Below are 16,745 nucleotides of genomic sequence, written 5' to 3'. Positions count from 1 at the left end.
TGATTATGGGTGGGTGGCTTTTTATTGTCTCATTTTACAGAAGGGGAGAGTAGGAGTCTGAAAGAATGAATGGCTTGCTCAAAATACTGAAGGGAAGTCCCCTCACCATCCCTTGTATAAAACTAGCCAGGAGCGCAAAGATGAACAAGCCCTATTCACTTCGGAGCCTCTGCCTTTACACCCTTCCTGCAGCCTCATTTTCACATCATCTTCATCTTGCTGCTCCACCTCAATCTTATTCTCAGACTTGGCTTCATTTTCCTCTCCACGTGACCGGAGGGAATTAGTCTCAGTAAACAGCGCTCGATGGTAAGGAATTTCAGGTTTCCGGAGTAGCCCCGCCTACTACTGTCCAACTTTCCAGCCCCGTTTCTGACACACTGTCGTTCTCACGCCAGGCTGCGGACAGCTTTTTTTTCAATATACCTGCTGCATAAGTTTCTGTGCTGTTTTCTCCATTAACTTGTAAGCTTCCCCAGGAAGTAGTGCTAGATACCCGCTCCTCTTTAGACTCCTCACGGAGCGTGGTGACTTGTTTCGCTGGGAAGTGCGTGTACGTTTGGTCCTGGCGACGACACGACACTCATCTGGAGTACCCATGAGTTCTTCATTGATTATTTCCATTTGCCGTCTGTGCTGGATTCAGAGGTTTATTACTTCTTATTTTCACAATACATCATGTACTGCTAATTAGCACTAGATTTTTTTCATCATATTTAAAAAATTCAAAATAGACATTTATTATGCTGGGTGACAGGACTATTAAAAAAATAAAAGGACAGGCTCAGACTTCAAGTTCAATGGCATCAACTATATTTCCCTCAATTGAAATGCATCTTATTTGTTTTGGCTTTCGAGTTGCTTGATGACCAGTAGTGTGACTTGGAAGAACAGCCATGGTTTTGTGAATATTTGCTGCGTTCTTCTTTTAAGGACCATGAGAGCCAGTGCTTTTAAGGTCCCATGTGATGCTTCTCAAAAGATACTTGAGCCTTGGGGTGGGGGGCCAGGGGAAGAGAGAGAAAAAAGGAGGAAGTGGGGGGAGGAAGAAAGGAAAAGGTCTTTTAGGTTTCGGGCCACGGGCTTTCTCTCCCAGAACCATGGCCCAGTTTATCCGTAACTTGGTGGAGAAGGCCCCGGGGCTGGTGAACGCCGCTGTGACTTACTCGAAGCTCGACTGGCCATGTGTTGGCACTCTGCCAGGGTGGAGCTGGTTCCTCCGACTCCTGCGGAGGTCCCTGCAGCGATTCAGAGCCTGACAAAAGTAGTCGATAGTGCTAAGACTGGTCGCTTCAAGCAGCTCACAGTTCAGGCAGCTCTGCTGAATGGTTTGGTGGCCACTGAAGTGTGCATGTGGTTTTATATCGGTGAGTTCATAGGCAAACGAGGCATCATTGGCTATGATGTCTGAAGACCAGTCTTTAACATCTGATTCTTTTTGGTTTGCTATTTGAGTTTTCTTGGACCATGTGTGATCATGTGATCAGTCTACTCTAATAAAATAGAGCAACTAAAAAAAAAAAAAGTCTTTAGTCACAGGGTGGAACTGTAAGACGCCTGTGGTCAGACCCTCTCCAGACTGGAGTTAGGGAATTCTGCTTGGATTGAATCTTAGGGAAGGGCTGTGTAGAGGTGCACACTCTCTTTCTTTCTGGCAGGCTAATTAAGAATGGGGTAGATGGATGTGTGAAGAAGAGAGTGCTAGAAGGTTCAAGTTCCTATTGCTTTCCAAGCATGAAGATGCTTGATTGCATATTTTAGAAGTCAGACAATGGGATAAACATAATTTGTTGTTTATGATAGTACATAAAAAATTCAAAGTGCTTCTATCCTACATAGAATATCTGTCAATATAGCTGTTTTAACATATTGTCTCCGCCCCCCTTCTTCTTATGAGACAGACTTAGCAGAATGGATATTATTATTTTCTTAATCTCTGTTGCTCAGCATCGTTTCCTCTGGTAGGTTTCAAGTAGAGACCAGAGGAGTAAATATTTCAGAAGACTAGAATGCTAGAGCTATTCTATGGTACATATATTCTGTGGCATAGTGCAGGTAAAGGAGCCCTTGTAGCAATCTGGTGAAGTGCTCAGTTGCTATCCACAAGGTTGGCAGTTCAAATCCAATAGCAACACCACAGCAGACTCTGAGGAAGTCTTACAGGGGAGTTCGCCTCTGCCATATAGGATTGCTATGAATTAGAATCGAATCAATGGCAACCAACCCACCATTCAGACAAGAACTTGGTGAGCATTCTTCACCCAGTATCTTTATCATTTCATTTACCTTTGTTTTTCTAGACCCTTCAACATGGTGGTGGGGGTGGTGGTGGTCCCTTATCTCCCTAAATTTATTTTCCATATGGTTCCTCCATCCAAACCACTCTCACAGATCAGGTCGTTTCCGTACTCGCGCCCCTCCCCCACAGGATACAAATTCTGCCGGTGCTCCCCTGGGGAGGAGCGCCTTCTTTGCCATTCCCAGTCCTTTCCTTCCTCCGAGATCCATTTAGACCGGTGTCCTCCATCAAGTCCTCCCTGACAGCTCCTGCCCAGTTCGCTCTTCCTTCTCGGACCTGCCCGCACACAATGGTGTGATAAGAATAGCCTTCGTTGGCCGCCAGTTGACAAAGCCACCGCACTTGCTTTTCATTTTCACACGCCTCCGAAGCCCTTCAGGAGGATTTTCTTCTTCCCTCAGAGAGAATGGAAAAACCAGCCCCAAACCATAATGCAAGTCCCTGCCAGCAATGTCATGCCACCCAGGTCTTAGAAGTCCCGAAGCTTCCCGCCACAGTCTTTTATCTCTGTCTCAAACTTCTCTACCCCGTTCAGCGTTGGGAAAAATGAGATGCTCCATCACTATGCTGTGTGCTATTGACCTTATTAGATAGATGTTCATCTTTCTTCTTATATCACACCTGCTCCCAACTCAGAATGGCTACTTGTACTTATGATACTCCATGAACATGAACGAGTACCAGAGTGGGCAGAGCACCAGAGGTCAAAGGTCTGCTCCGTCCAGACATCACCTGTGATGAAAGCTGGAGGGTGGGGCTGGAGTCTCTTCTTCAGGGGCGTTCCCGGTGAGGGGCATGGTTTCCCTGAAGGGCTGGCGGGTGGTGGTGGAGGGTTGGATATCCTGAAAGTACAGTAGAATGCAGACATGACTTCACTTGTTACGAGAGGTTTTTGTTATTTTTAAGGACCCCCAAAAAAGGCACTTGAAAAAACACTAAGCAGCGAAAATCTTTCTCCTTTGGCTGAGTGACATTTCGTGCCTATTCATCTTGGTATGTCAGTCTTTGACAAATGAACTGCCATGGAATCTCTCTTCTCACTAGACAAAAGGAAGAACTGGGTGTGTCCCTGGTAGGAGACCCAAATGTGATGAGTGAGGCCCTGAGACTGGGGCTGAGTCATTGACATTGGGGTGGGGTGGGGGGCAGTTAAAGATTTCAAAGCTAGCAAGTGTGCTTAGGCCCCGTAGTTACACACACCTGTTGGCTGCAGCCAGGGCTGTATTGTCCGCACGTGGGACCGGGCTCAGGGAGCATCTGCAGCTGTCTTTAGCTCTTTCAAAATGGATCTTCTCCAGATCAGGTGGGTTAGTGATTTATTTATTAATAAATAATATTCGTTTTCATATTATTTTTATTGTAATGGAAGACTTAGAAGCAGTTACTAAATAGTCGAGTCCCTGGGTGTGCCCTTCACTCAGCTTTCCCCAGTGACGCGATCTCATAGTTATTGGTTTATAATGTGATAGGGAATGTTTATTGTGGTTTGGGGGGCGGGGGTTGATGAGCTCTTACTTGGACCTCCCATTTGGCTGCTCTCAATGCCAGCTGAGGCTTCAATCACAGGTTCTCTCACCCAGGTCATCTCTTTTCCCGCGTGACCTCTGGAAGCTGATAGCTAGGGATTCATGACATCCGACGTTTTATGTGGGACCTGGGTTCCTGGGGGCCAATTCCAAGGTTTCTTAAGGTCTAGTCTTAAAAGTCTGAGCGCAACACTTCTAGCACAATTTATTGGTCAAGTAAGCCACCGTTAGTAAGATTCAGAGAGAAGCATTAGACTCTATAACAACAGGAGAAGTAGCAAAATTGGTGACTACCCACCACAACGACCTGGCAGTTTGCTGGTTCCCGAGCAAGTGGACAAGGAGGCAAAGGAAATCACTACAGGCAGTTTGAAGCTTAGTAGTAAGACCAGTCCTTACGTTTGGTTGGCCCTGTGGCTATTTTCACTCAGTCTATACAGTAACCAAACCAGACCAGCGTGACGGCCACTGAGTCATTGCTGTCTCAGAGCCACCCCGGCGGGTTCCCGAGACTGTCACTTGTTTATGGGAGTAGAACACCCAGTATTTATCCCTCGGAGCTGCTGGTGGTTTCAAACTGCTGACTATTCGGATCGCAGTGCAACACGTAACCACCAGGGCTCCTAGCGTATACAGGAGACAGTATACATTCAATATAGGTTGTCTGACAAAGCAAGTAATCCACATGTAGTAAGTGTTGAGGGAAGTAGTGGCTACCTCTCTGGACTCCGGGGCAAACGCGGCAAATGGCCCTACACTGTAGTTGGGTTTACCCAGTTAGACTGGAATTCATGAAAGGGATTTTGACCGTATTTGTATTTGTTACAGAGTGATCTGCCAAATGGATATTAAGATGACTTAACATTGGCTTCTGTCATGAGGACTGTTGCTAAAAACTCCTCCACCCCTTTCTACTCGGGTTTAACTTCCCAGTGTGGGTGTGCAGCAGGCGTGGGGGGATGGAGAGGCCGTGGGTGGCGAGAGGAAAAGGCGAGGCGAAGGAATTGCCACGATTGTTGTGGTTCTCTCAGGAGGAAGGCAACAGCCTGCTTCTCGACAACATCTGGTCTGTGACCCTTTCTGGAGCGGTCTCTGAGTTCTTTCTTATGCAGAATGGGGATCAGCATGTTGGCTCAAAGAATTTTTGTTGTTGTTGTTGTTAAAAATATATATATTAGTACTTACCCTCCATGTACAGATGTCAAACATCAAGGGAGCAGAGCTTTTGCATGCGTGGCCTGGGTGGAAGGAATTCTCCCCTGAGGGGTGGGTGAGGAATGTCCAACTTAAGATGGGTGGAGTTGGGGAAGTCTTTCAGACAGGAACACAATGGGCTTCAGTGGAAGCTGGTAAGACCAGGAGATGAACTTTGGGTGGCTTGAATTAAGGGAAAACTCAAGCTGAGCAACTCACCACACTTGTGTTTTGGACATGCATCCTTCCTCAGATTAAGGATGATTAGCGTTCCAGTCCTGGAGTCTGTGGAGAGGAAATTCAGCAGAGAGGAAATTAGGTGGGAAACCTAATGTGGGCGTGGGCGAAGCCGGAGAAGTGAGTGTGATGGCTCCATCTGCAGGCCATTTGGGGTGGTAGTAGCAGAGGGGAGAAGCCCGGGTAGCGGTACACGTTGGGCTGTCACCTGCAAGGTCGCCGGTTCGAAACCACAGGACTTTCTACTTCCAGTCTCAGAAACTCACAGGTGCAGTTCTGCTCTGTGCTATAGGGTAGCTCTGGGTCGGTAGCCACTCACTGGCGGCGGATTGGGTTGGTGTGGTGTATGTAGGCATTGTCTAGGAATCTGAGAAGCCCTGGCGAAGCAGCCGCTCCTAGGGAGAAAGAGGTGGCTTTCAGCTCTAGTAGAGATCTACAGCAGCGGTTCTCAACCTTCCTTAAGCCGCGACCCTTCAATACAGTTCCCCATGTGGAGGTGACCCCCAACCATAACATTTATTCTCATTGCTACTTCATAACTGTCATTTTGCTACTGTTATGAATTGTCATGTCAATAATCTGGTAGGCAGGATGTATTTTCATTGTTGCAAATGGAACATCATTAAAGCATAGTGATTCATCATAAAACAAGATGTCATTATATATTGTGAAGTATTTATTTCTAACGACAAATATATGAAATTTTGTCTGGAAGCATGGTGTAGCGTGGGTAACAGTCTTCACACTGGGCACTTGTATTTGCATGTGGGTGGACCCACCTGGAGACAGATAGAGGAGCGGTGTCTCGGTGCCTAAGACCATCGGAAATCTGTGTTTGAGAACCACTGATCTGCAGTCTCAGAAACCCACCCCAGCAATTCGACTGTCCTATGCGTCGCAATAGACTCAGTGGCAGTGAGTGAGTGAGTGAGTGAGTGAGTGAGTGAGTGAGTAGGAGTCTGTAGAAAAACGGATAGGGGTTGTTAGCCCACAAGCCCCTCAGAAGCAGTGTCAGAATTGTAGAATTCTGGGTTGATAGAATAGGCTAGGAGAGAACTCTGGATACGTAGCCCTTTAAGGCTTGGGAGGGTGCAGGGTTGGAGGGAACAGCAGAAGCTGTGAGGTTTGGGTGGGGAATCCCATTCTGCTAAGCTCTTGTCCATTGTTGTCCGTACCAGGCCCTTTCATTCTTAGTGCATCTGCCTGGAGCGCTCTACCATTTGTTCGTTTGGGCTGATGTGGGGAAGTTTTAAGATCCAAATGCAGCATCAGGACTTCAGGGTGGCCTGTTCGTTTCCATTTGGATTCCAGACCTCTCATGTGATGTTCTCATTGGACAGGAGCTCCATGAAGATGGGGATTTGGCCAATCCTGCACATTGCTTCTGAGGTCCACCAATGATTCAGACTTGATATCTTTCTTCTGGCTTAATATAGAAGTTTAGGGTAGTCGGTTTCTCCCTCTGTATTGTTATAGTAGTATCCCACACAATTGATATGCTTATCATGAGGGCAGGGAGATGGTGGGGTGGGGGGGAGAAAGGGGGAACCCACACAAGGTTTGAAATATAGCCCACCCCCAGGGGGATGAATGACAGAAATGTGGGTGAAGGGAGACAACGGACAGTGTTAGACATGAAATAACAATAATATGTAATTGATCAAGGATTCACGAGTGTGGGGGAAGGAGGGGTAAAAAAGAGGCGTTGATACTAAGGGATCCAGTAGAAAGAAAATGTTTTGAAAATGTCGATGGCAAGATATGCACACGTGTGTATAATGCATTTGAATGATGGATTGTAAGAACTCCTTAATAAAGTGATAACAATGGATATGCTGTTTTAATTTTATTTTGGTTAAAATGTTTTATAATTTCCCTTTTGATTGCTTCTTTGAGCCATGAGTTATTTATAAGTTGTCATTTAATTTCCAAATATTTAGGGATTTCCCAGAGATATCTTTCTTTTCATTTCTACTTTAATTCTACTGTAATCACAGAACATATTTTGTATGGCTTGAACCCTCTTAAATGTCATTAGTCTGCTTGGTGACTGAAAGCATGGTTAATTTTGATAAATGTTCTACGTGTGTTTGAAAAGAATGTGTTCTACTGCGTGGAGTGTTCTATAAATGTCAATTAGGTCAAGTTAGTTGACAGTGTTGTTTAAATCTACATTCTTACCGATTTCCTGTTAACTCTATGAATTGTTGAGTGTGGAATATTGAAATGCCCAACTATAATTGTGGAATTTGTCTATTTCTCCTTGCGGTTAGTGTTATCAGTTTTTAGTTCCTGTATTTGGAAGCTCTCTTCTTAGGGGCATAAGTGTTTAGTATTGTTATATCTTTTTGCTGACTTGCTGCATTCTATTATATCCTTAGTAATAGTCTTTGCTCTAAAATGTATATTTTCTTACCAACATAGCTTTTTAGTTTATTTTTGCTAAGGGTTACCATGGTGTATCTTTTGACTTGTACTCTATTTGAGTCTTTATATTTGAAGTTTACTTTTTACACATCACATATAATTACATCTTTTTATAAAACCCCAATCTGATAATCTGTGATATCTAATCAAAGCATTTAGGCAATTTACATTTAACGGTGGACTTTGTATTGTTATGTTTAACTTTATCATCTTGCTGTTTGTTCTAACTGTCCTCTTTTTCAGCTCCTCTTTTTCTGCCTTCTGTCGTCTTAAGTAGATTTTTGCATAATTCTATTTTGTCTCCTTCGGAGCCCTGGCATCATGGTAGTTTTGTATTGGACTGTAATCAACAAGGTCAGCAGTTTGAAATCTCCACCCACTCCGTAGGAGAAAGACTGGATTTTCTCTCCCACCAAGAGTTACAGTCTTAGAAGCCCACAGAGGAAGGGATACCCTGTCTGATAAGGTTACTGTGAGTCGGTATGACTCGGTGGCAAGTGAGTTTGGTTTGAGTTTTGGTGACTTATTACCTACGATTCTGTTTTAGTTTACTGGTTGTGATAGGATTTATGGTATACATCTCTAATGTGTCAAAAATCTACCTTCAAGTGATGTTGTTCCATTTGATATCTAAGAACCATACAATAGCATACTTCCATTTTTCCACTTTTGATTTTTGTACTATTGCGATCATGCATTTTACTTAAGTTATACCTTGTTTGTAAGCTGTAAGCCCCATGTTATTTTTTGTTTCAATAGTTAATTGTGCTTTAGAACTTAAATATTAATTAGAAACCTTGTCTACTTAACACATAATTACCATTTCCTGCTTTCTTTATTTCCTTTTGTAAACCCATACTTCTATTTGTTATCATTTTGTCTCTGCTTGAAAGACTCCCTTTAATAATGCTTGTAATATGGGTCTGTCGGACCAATATTGTTGGAGGCCGCGACTTTAAGGAAAACACCAAGAGAAAGACAGATGTCTGTTTGCAGGTCATGTAATCTTTTCATCCGGTTTCCAAGCAACGAGGTGATGTGCCTGTCTCATGCTGAGGGCCCATCATTTCACTCCTTTATGAATACTTCTGAAAAACCACTTATGCAGAGGATGCCTCGCCTCCGCTGGGCCAGTTTTTTACTTAAGGGAGAGAGGAACAGGACCAAACAGTACCTGCCATACAGTATTGTCTCCTGATCACCCCAAGGCAAAAGACTCTCCTACCACGGTGGTCAGGAGGTGAGGACATGTTTGTCTTTGAGAAAATGGTTTCATTTTGGTTGATGAGTGAATCATGGGAGGCAATCGGCCACTGGGAAAAATAGTTAATATTACTTATATAGACCTCCCAATGGGAAAATGCAATCAAGTTATATTGATAAGTGTTGGTGATTGAAATGAAAAAGTTGGGAACAGAAAGGAAAGAACAGTAGGTGGAAAATATGGACTTAGTGATAAACATGAAGCTGGAGATCACATGATAGAATTTTGCGAAACCAATGACTTATTCATAGCAAATACCTTTTATCAACAACCGAAAAGGTGACCGACTGACTACACACATGAATTTCTCCAGATGGAATATACAGAAATCAAATCGACTACCTCTGTGCTAGAACCAGGCCAGGGACTGACTGTGGAGACCATCCAGTACTCATGTGTAAGTTCAGGATCAAGTTGAAGAAAGGGAACGCAAGTCCACAAGAGCCAAAATACAACTCGGAGTCTATCTCACCTGAATTTCGAAAACATCTCCAGAACAGATTTGGTGCATTGAACACTAATGATAGAAAATCTGATGAGCTGGGGGAGGACATAGAGAACATCATTCATGAAGAAAACAAAAAGTCATTAAAGTGACAAGAAAGAACAGTCCAAAGTGGACGCCAGAAGAGACTCTGAAACTTGCTGTTACGCATAGAGTAACTATAGCAAATGGAAGACATGATGAAGACAAAGAGTGGCATAGAAATCACAAAGGGAAGTTCGAGAATACAGAGTAAACTATTGTAATGAAATGCGCAGAGACCTAGAGTCAGAAAACCAAACCCAGAAGGAAGAACATGTTCAACATCTCTTAAACGGAAAGCACTCAAGAAAACATTCACGCCTCTAGTGGCAATTTGAAAGATTCCATCGGCAACATATTGACAGATGCAGGAAGCAACAAAAGAACATGGGAAGACTGCACTGCACCGTAAAGAACTAGTACAAGAGGTGGCATCTGAGCAAGACCCATGGTACTGAAGGAACAAGTTCAAGCTGCATTGAAAGCATGAGCCCAAAACAAGGCTCCCAGAATGGAAATGTTCCAACAGGTCGATGAAGCACTGGAAGAACTTACTGGTCTATGCCAAGAAATTTGGAAGACAGCTCCTTGGAGAACTGACTGGAAGAGACCCATGATTGTCCCCACTGCAAGAAAGGTGACCCAACAGATGCTCAAACTATCGAACAATAGCACTGGTATCACATACAAGCAAAGTTTTGCTGCACAGTCTCAGCAGTGCATTGACAGGGAGCTTCCAGAGGTTCAGGCCAGATTCAGAAGCAGACATGGAGCAAAGGATATGATATCAGATGGATCTTGGCTCAAAGCAGACAGTCCTGGAAAGATGCAGGCTGGTGTTTTATTGACTACACCAAGGCATTCCCCTGGGTGGATCATAGCAAACTATGGGAAGCCTTGAGAAGAACGGGCATTGCTGAACACTTCCTTGTACTCTTGCTTGTTACAAGGATTTTAATTTGAAAATCAGGAAAGATGTTTGTGTCCGGGTTGTATCCTCTCACCGTACTTATTCAATCTGTCTGCTGAGCGAATCATCAGAGAAACCGGCTTCCATGAAGGAGGACGTGGAATCGGGATTGACGGAGGGCCGATGAACAACCTGCAATGTACAGCCGCCACAGCCTTCTGGCTGCAAGTGAGGAGGACTTGAGGACCTTCCCGAGGCAGAGCAAGGACTGCAGCCTTCAGTGCGGACTATGATTCCATGGGAAGAAGACCAAAAATACAACTGGACCAATAGGTAACAGCGTGATGAACAGAGAAAAGATTGAAGTTGTTGAGGATTTGGCTTGCTTGGATCCACAATCCTGGATTGTGCTCATGGAAGCAGTGCTTATTAAGAGGCCAAAAGCCACTGCCTTAGGTAAATCGGCTGCACAAGACCTCTTCAGAGTATTGACAAGCAAAGGTAAGACTTGGAGGACTAAGGTGTGGCTGCCCCAAAGCCACGGCGTTTTGCATAACTTCATTCCATGTGAGCGTTGGACGCTGCATTAGGAAGATGGAAAGAATCGTGCATTTGCATTGTGGTGCTGGTCAAGGCTAGCGAATGTGCCCCGGGCTGCTGAAAGGACAAACTGACCTGTCTTACCAGAAGTACGGCCAGCGTGCTCCTGAGAGGCAAGGATGGAAAGACTTCATCTAACGTTCTTTGGACATACAGTCGGGGGAGACCAGTCCCTGGAGCAGGGCGTCAGGCTTCGTAAAGCGGAGAGGCGGAGAGAAAGAGGAAGGCCCTGCACGCGCTGGACTGACACCATGGCTGCAACAATGGGCTCAGACAGAGGAACAATTGTGCGGCGGGCGCAGGGCTGGGCAGTGCCCTGGACAGTGTTTGTCCTGTTGTACATATGGTTGCTATGGGTTGGAACCAACTCGATGGCACCTACTAGCAACATGGGAGACTTTGACCTCATTGTGCATTTTGGACCGATTTTCTATTCAGGCCTGCTTGACCCGGGCCGCATGCTATAGGCAATCTTGATTTTTGACTTTCCGTCTTTGAGGTGCTCAATCTTCTTCATAGGCTACCCCAGAAGGAACCAATTTGGAAACGTCACTAAGCGGGCGACTTTACCTTCAACACGCCTGGGGCAGATAAAAGGCACTGAAATACTCCTTTGGGTTTTACGCCATTCAATCTTTAAGGCTGAAACTCCCTGTAGTGAGGAGAAGCAGATGACTGATCTCAAGGTTGTGCCTTTGGAAGCCATTGGACTTTGGTTCTAATTGCGTGTGCACAGTAATTGGCAATTTAAGATTACTATATGTTTGCTATTTTAATATCCTTGTTTGCATTTGATGACATGTTTTAGTCCGCCAGACATGAGCATTATTGAAACATTATATCCTTTCTTCATTGTCTTGGTGGACAGTGTTAGTCACTCATGTTTTTAATTAGTACAAGCCAACAACCCATGTATTTTAGTCTAAAAAGCTTCCTATATATGTATATTTCCCCTTTCTCAGTAGTATTTTAAATTCTATACTATTGGCTAAGTTAATGATATTATTATTAGAATTACCAAATATTCCATGGGACTTGTTTGTGCTAGTTCTCAAGAGACTGCTAATGTTCTCAGTAAAGATATATGAATGGATTTTGAACTCACACTTAATTGTAATCCCTAATCTAAGACCAATTAGCCCTTACCGTGTGGCCCTGCTTGATACTTGCCTCATGAAGTGATCAATGAAGATATGGGTGCTGTAGTCAAGTGTGGTGAAGAAATCAGATGGTGCCTGATTGTCAGGAAGAATAGCATCTGGGATCTTAAAGTCTTGTCTTAAAACAAGCAACTATCTAAATGACGGGGTCAGTTAAATCCACATGGAAGAAGTGCACTAGCCAATGTGATCAACAGATTCCAAACCAAATCAAATCTGACTCATAATTATAGGACAGGGTAGAGCTGCCGCTGTGGGTTTCTAAGACTGTAACTTTTTACGGGAGTAGAAAACCTCTTTTATCTCCTGGGTTATTAGTATTAAGATTCAAGATCAGAAAGGGATATTGTATTCTGAGTTTGCAGAAGGCTATGGATGACAATGAAAGTCCAAAATCCATTTACCTGGAAAAAGTCTCCATTCAATTCCCTCAGTCCACTGACCAAGGATATGAATGTCTTGTCTCCAGAAACCATGCAACACAAAGGAGACTACTGCCAATATCGTTAGTTTGAAATTTAACATCTTACCTTTTCTTTTCCATTTGACTCATTTTTAACTTGTTCTAGTTTTTATTACCTCTGCTGTCTTTTGGATTGAAGTTTTTCTGTGTTTTATTCTATTACTATTGTTGGCTTAACATGATTTTCTTATATGAAATGCACAATAGGTAAACCTCTAGAGATAGCAAGTAGATGAATAGTTTGTGAGGGTCATGAGCGGGAAGGCTGGGGAGAAGTGGGGAGCTAATAAGAATGGATACAAGAATAAAGAAAATGTTCTAAAATTGATAGTGGTGATGAATGTACAACTCTCTCTAAGATATTTAAACCACCGATTTGTGTGATACACGAATTATATGTCAATAAAACTGTTTTTAAAAACTAACTCTAGTATCCTTTGCCTCCAGCTCTCTGTTCTCTAGGCCTCAGCAATAGAGGTCACTTAGTCAGAGTCAGAGGTCAGGCCTGTGATGTGCTGGTGAGCATCATCCCTTTCAATCTCTACTGACCTCTTCCCTCTGTCCCATGTGGCCATCTCAGTTTCTCTTGGGCTTTGGCCAGTAGGCTGGTAGTTCCCCTTGCCTGGGACACCCAGCCAATGATTTAGTCTCACTCCTCCTATGCGATGGCTGGAACTCTGTTGAGCCACTACGTTGGGGACTTGCATAGCTCACACCGTTTGATTCCTCCTTCTCAGGAACCGCTGCCCTTCGTTCAGATGGTTCCGTCACATATTTTGTCCATTTGGCGTCCTTGTTATTTCTGGTCAGAGAGTAAGTAATTTCTGTTTTTCTATCTTGATCCTTAGTGGAAGTGTACATTTACCCTTGCTGTGTGGTTTTCACTCTAAAAGTTAATTAGGTATTTAAAATAATCTATATAATTTTCAAATAAAATTAGAATCACCTTCACCTGAAAGCGGACCAAGGGAATTGTCCTTTGCTTTAAGAGTAACCCAGAGCGCCCTCCAAGATGTGAGAAAAGACTGGCTCTGAATAGAGACCACGCCTCATTAAATCACTTTGTGAGCGCTTCGCAGGGACCGGCAAGCACAGCGTCCGTCCGCGCTAGGGAGAGCCACTTGAAGACCAGAACGAGGGAAGCAGCATTAAGTCTTGGCCTCACTTAAGTAGGACCGTTCTGTGGTTTGCTTTCCAGCTGACACGCCAAAGACATTAGGAGGAAGAGACTCAAAGGTAAGGTTTATAAACAAATGCTCCCTGCTCTTAGTGGAAGTGTCCCTGAAGACTCCAACCTAAAGTGGACCTTGGTAAGTCAAAATCCTGATCATGCCTCCGCTGCTGTATTCTACTTGGATACCCGTGGGGCCCTTAAGTGAAGCTGTAAATCTAACGATAGTGAATCGCAAGCATTTGTCTGACAGTGTTGAGTGGGGGCAGGCGCAAAGCATGAAGTGGCAAGTGGGAAAGAACTGTAGCTAGAGGAGTGACCAGGCTATTTCCAGGCACGCACTGAGGTGTTGAATGTAAGTGCATCAGAGGAAGAATGCGGACTCTGGAGCCTGAGTTCAAGTCTTATGTGTGGCAATTCCAGCTGAATGAGCTAGGGAAAGCAGGGCTGTGTTCACGATGGTTAAGCACTGGGTTGCTAAGGGAAAGGGTGGCTCAATGCATCCGAGTGGTCTGCTTTCATTCCAATCTAGGAAATCCTGTCGTGCGTTTCTACTCTAGCTTACGGAGTTGCTATGGGTTGAAATCTACTTGGCGCAAAGGAAACACCACCGCCCTGAGGAAGTCAGCTTCCTGGTCTGAGTTTCCCCTGTACTATCTCAGAGGGTTGTTAGCAAGAATGAGATGAAGTAGCATGTTTTATAATAGTGCCTTGATATGAGTTCAATGTAAGTGTAGTTTTTTATATCATCATCATCATTGCTATTCTTCTTATGCACAAGGGCAGGAAGGACTTTAGAATATGTTGAACATCACTGGGGACACCTTCTAAAGAAACTGGAGTCTTGGTTCAATTTTGAAGCACAAAAAAGAATCTCAGACGATGGAAATAAGCAATGATTCTGGTGCAGGAAGTAGAAAAGGCTAAAGGTCAAAGAAACAAGTTTGAAATATGCCGAGAGAAAAGTTGGTGATTGTGTTAGTCTGGGTCTGACTAGAGAAACAAATTCATGGACCCTCATATGTGTATAAGAAGGAGCTTTATATACAAGAGGAATGCATATTAAGAAAACATCCCAGCCCGGTCCAGATCCAGTCCATACGTCCAATATTAGCCCATGACGCCTAATGCAGGAAGATCACAGGCCAGTGGATGGACAGTCTTGTGGATCCAGTGGCAGTGGAAACATCTCAACATTCGCAGGGGTTTCCACGTGGCTCCTCAAGCTCCAGGGCTCTAGTGTAGCTCCATGTGTCTCGTCAGCAGGATTGTCTCACAGGCGTGAGTGTCTATCCAGCCTCCAGTGAGCTATTTATCTCCTTAGCGCCTCCAAATGAGGTCATCAAGCTGCGACCTGGTTTATAGGCTAAACTCCACCCCTTCACTCTTAATAGTCTCAAGTTGACAACACATTAGGTAACTACCACGGTAGTATAACACTACTTTGGGCCCTTGCTGACCAGTGGTTGTTAGGTACTGTCAATGTTGCAAGTCCTATTCATTCTCAGCAAGCAAGGTGGTGTCATCTGTAATATGCAGGTTCTTTTTAAAAAAATCATTTTATTGGGGGTTCGTACAACTCTTATTATAGTCCACACATACATCCATTCTGTCAAGCACATTTGTACATTTGTTGCCAGTATCATTCTCAAACATTTTCCTTCTTCTTCAGCCCTTGGTATCAGCTTCTCATTTTCCCCCATCCTCCCCGCTGTCCCTCACTCACAAACCCTTGATAATTTATAAATTATTATTATTATGTCGTGTTTCACACTGTCCGACATCTCCCTTCACCCACTTTTCTATTGTCCATCCCCCAGGGAAGGGGTTATATGTAGATTCTTGTGATCGGTTCCCCCTTTCTACCCCACCTTCCCTCCACCCTCCAGGTATCACCACTCTTACCATTGTTCCTGAAGGGATCATCTGTCCTGGATTCCCTGTGTTTCCAGTCCCTATCTGTACCAGTGTACATCCTCTGGTCTAGTCAGATTTGTAAGGTAGAATTGGAATCATGATAATGGGTTGGAGGAAGCATTTAGGAACTAGAGGAAAGTTGTATGTTTCATCATTGCTATACTGCTCCCTGACTGGCTCGTCTCCTCCCTGAGACCCTTCTGTAAGGGGTTGTCCAGTTGCCTACATTCACAATGATATGATTTTTGTTCTTTGATGCCCGATACCTGATCCCATTGACACCTCGTGATCACGCAGGCTATTGTGCTTCTTCCATGTGGGCTTTGTTGTTTCTGAGCTAGATGGCCGCTTCTTTACCTTCAAGCCTTTAAGACCCCAGGTGCTATATCTTTTGGTAGCTGGGCACCATCAGCTTTCTTCACCACATTTCCTTATGCACCGCTTTGTCTTCAGCAATTGTGTTGGGAAAGTGAGCATCATGGAATGCCAGTTTAATAGAACAAAGTATTCTTTCATTGAGGGAATATTTGAGTAGAGATCCAATGTCCATCTGCTACTTTAATAGTAAACCTATAAATATGTGCACATAGATCTCTTTCTCCATCATCATATATAAATATATTTATATATGTACATGCCTGTATTTAGATATCTATAAATGCCCTTTGCCTCCTAGTTTTTTCCTCTATTTCCTTTACTTTCCTCTTGTCCCACTATCATGCTCAGTCTTCATTTGGGTTTCAGTAATTTTCCTCAGTTATATTGCCCTTGATCAAGCCCTACCAGGTCTCTTACACCCTCCTTGCCACCAATTTTGGATCACTTGTTCCCCTGATCCTGGGTTTGTTAATACCAGTTCCTTTTCCCCACCTCCCCCTCTCCCAAGTCCCCCCAGAAGTGTTGGTCTCATTGTTTTCTCCTCCAGATTGTTGATCCCACCTATCTTATCTAGGTAGACCTGCAGAGATAATAATATGCAGAAAAGACAGAGCAAAACAAAGCAACAAAAGAAAAGTAAACAACAACAACAAAAAAAACCAATGCCAAAAAA

General features: G+C 43.9%; 1 pseudogene; it reads left to right on the top strand.

Moving 5' to 3' along the window:
- The first annotated feature begins 1,100 nt into the window (after positions 1–1,100).
- On the top strand, positions 1,101–1,411 carry LOC142429822 (ATP synthase F(0) complex subunit g, mitochondrial pseudogene; annotated as a pseudogene).
- The last annotated feature ends 15,334 nt before the right edge of the window (positions 1,412–16,745 follow it).

This window comes from Tenrec ecaudatus, chromosome 16, assembly GCF_050624435.1.
Source record: "Tenrec ecaudatus isolate mTenEca1 chromosome 16, mTenEca1.hap1, whole genome shotgun sequence".
NCBI classification, from domain to species: Eukaryota; Metazoa; Chordata; class Mammalia; order Afrosoricida; family Tenrecidae; genus Tenrec; species Tenrec ecaudatus.
Note: the sequence above shows the minus strand (reverse complement) of the source record. Positions and strands in the feature narration are given on the sequence as shown.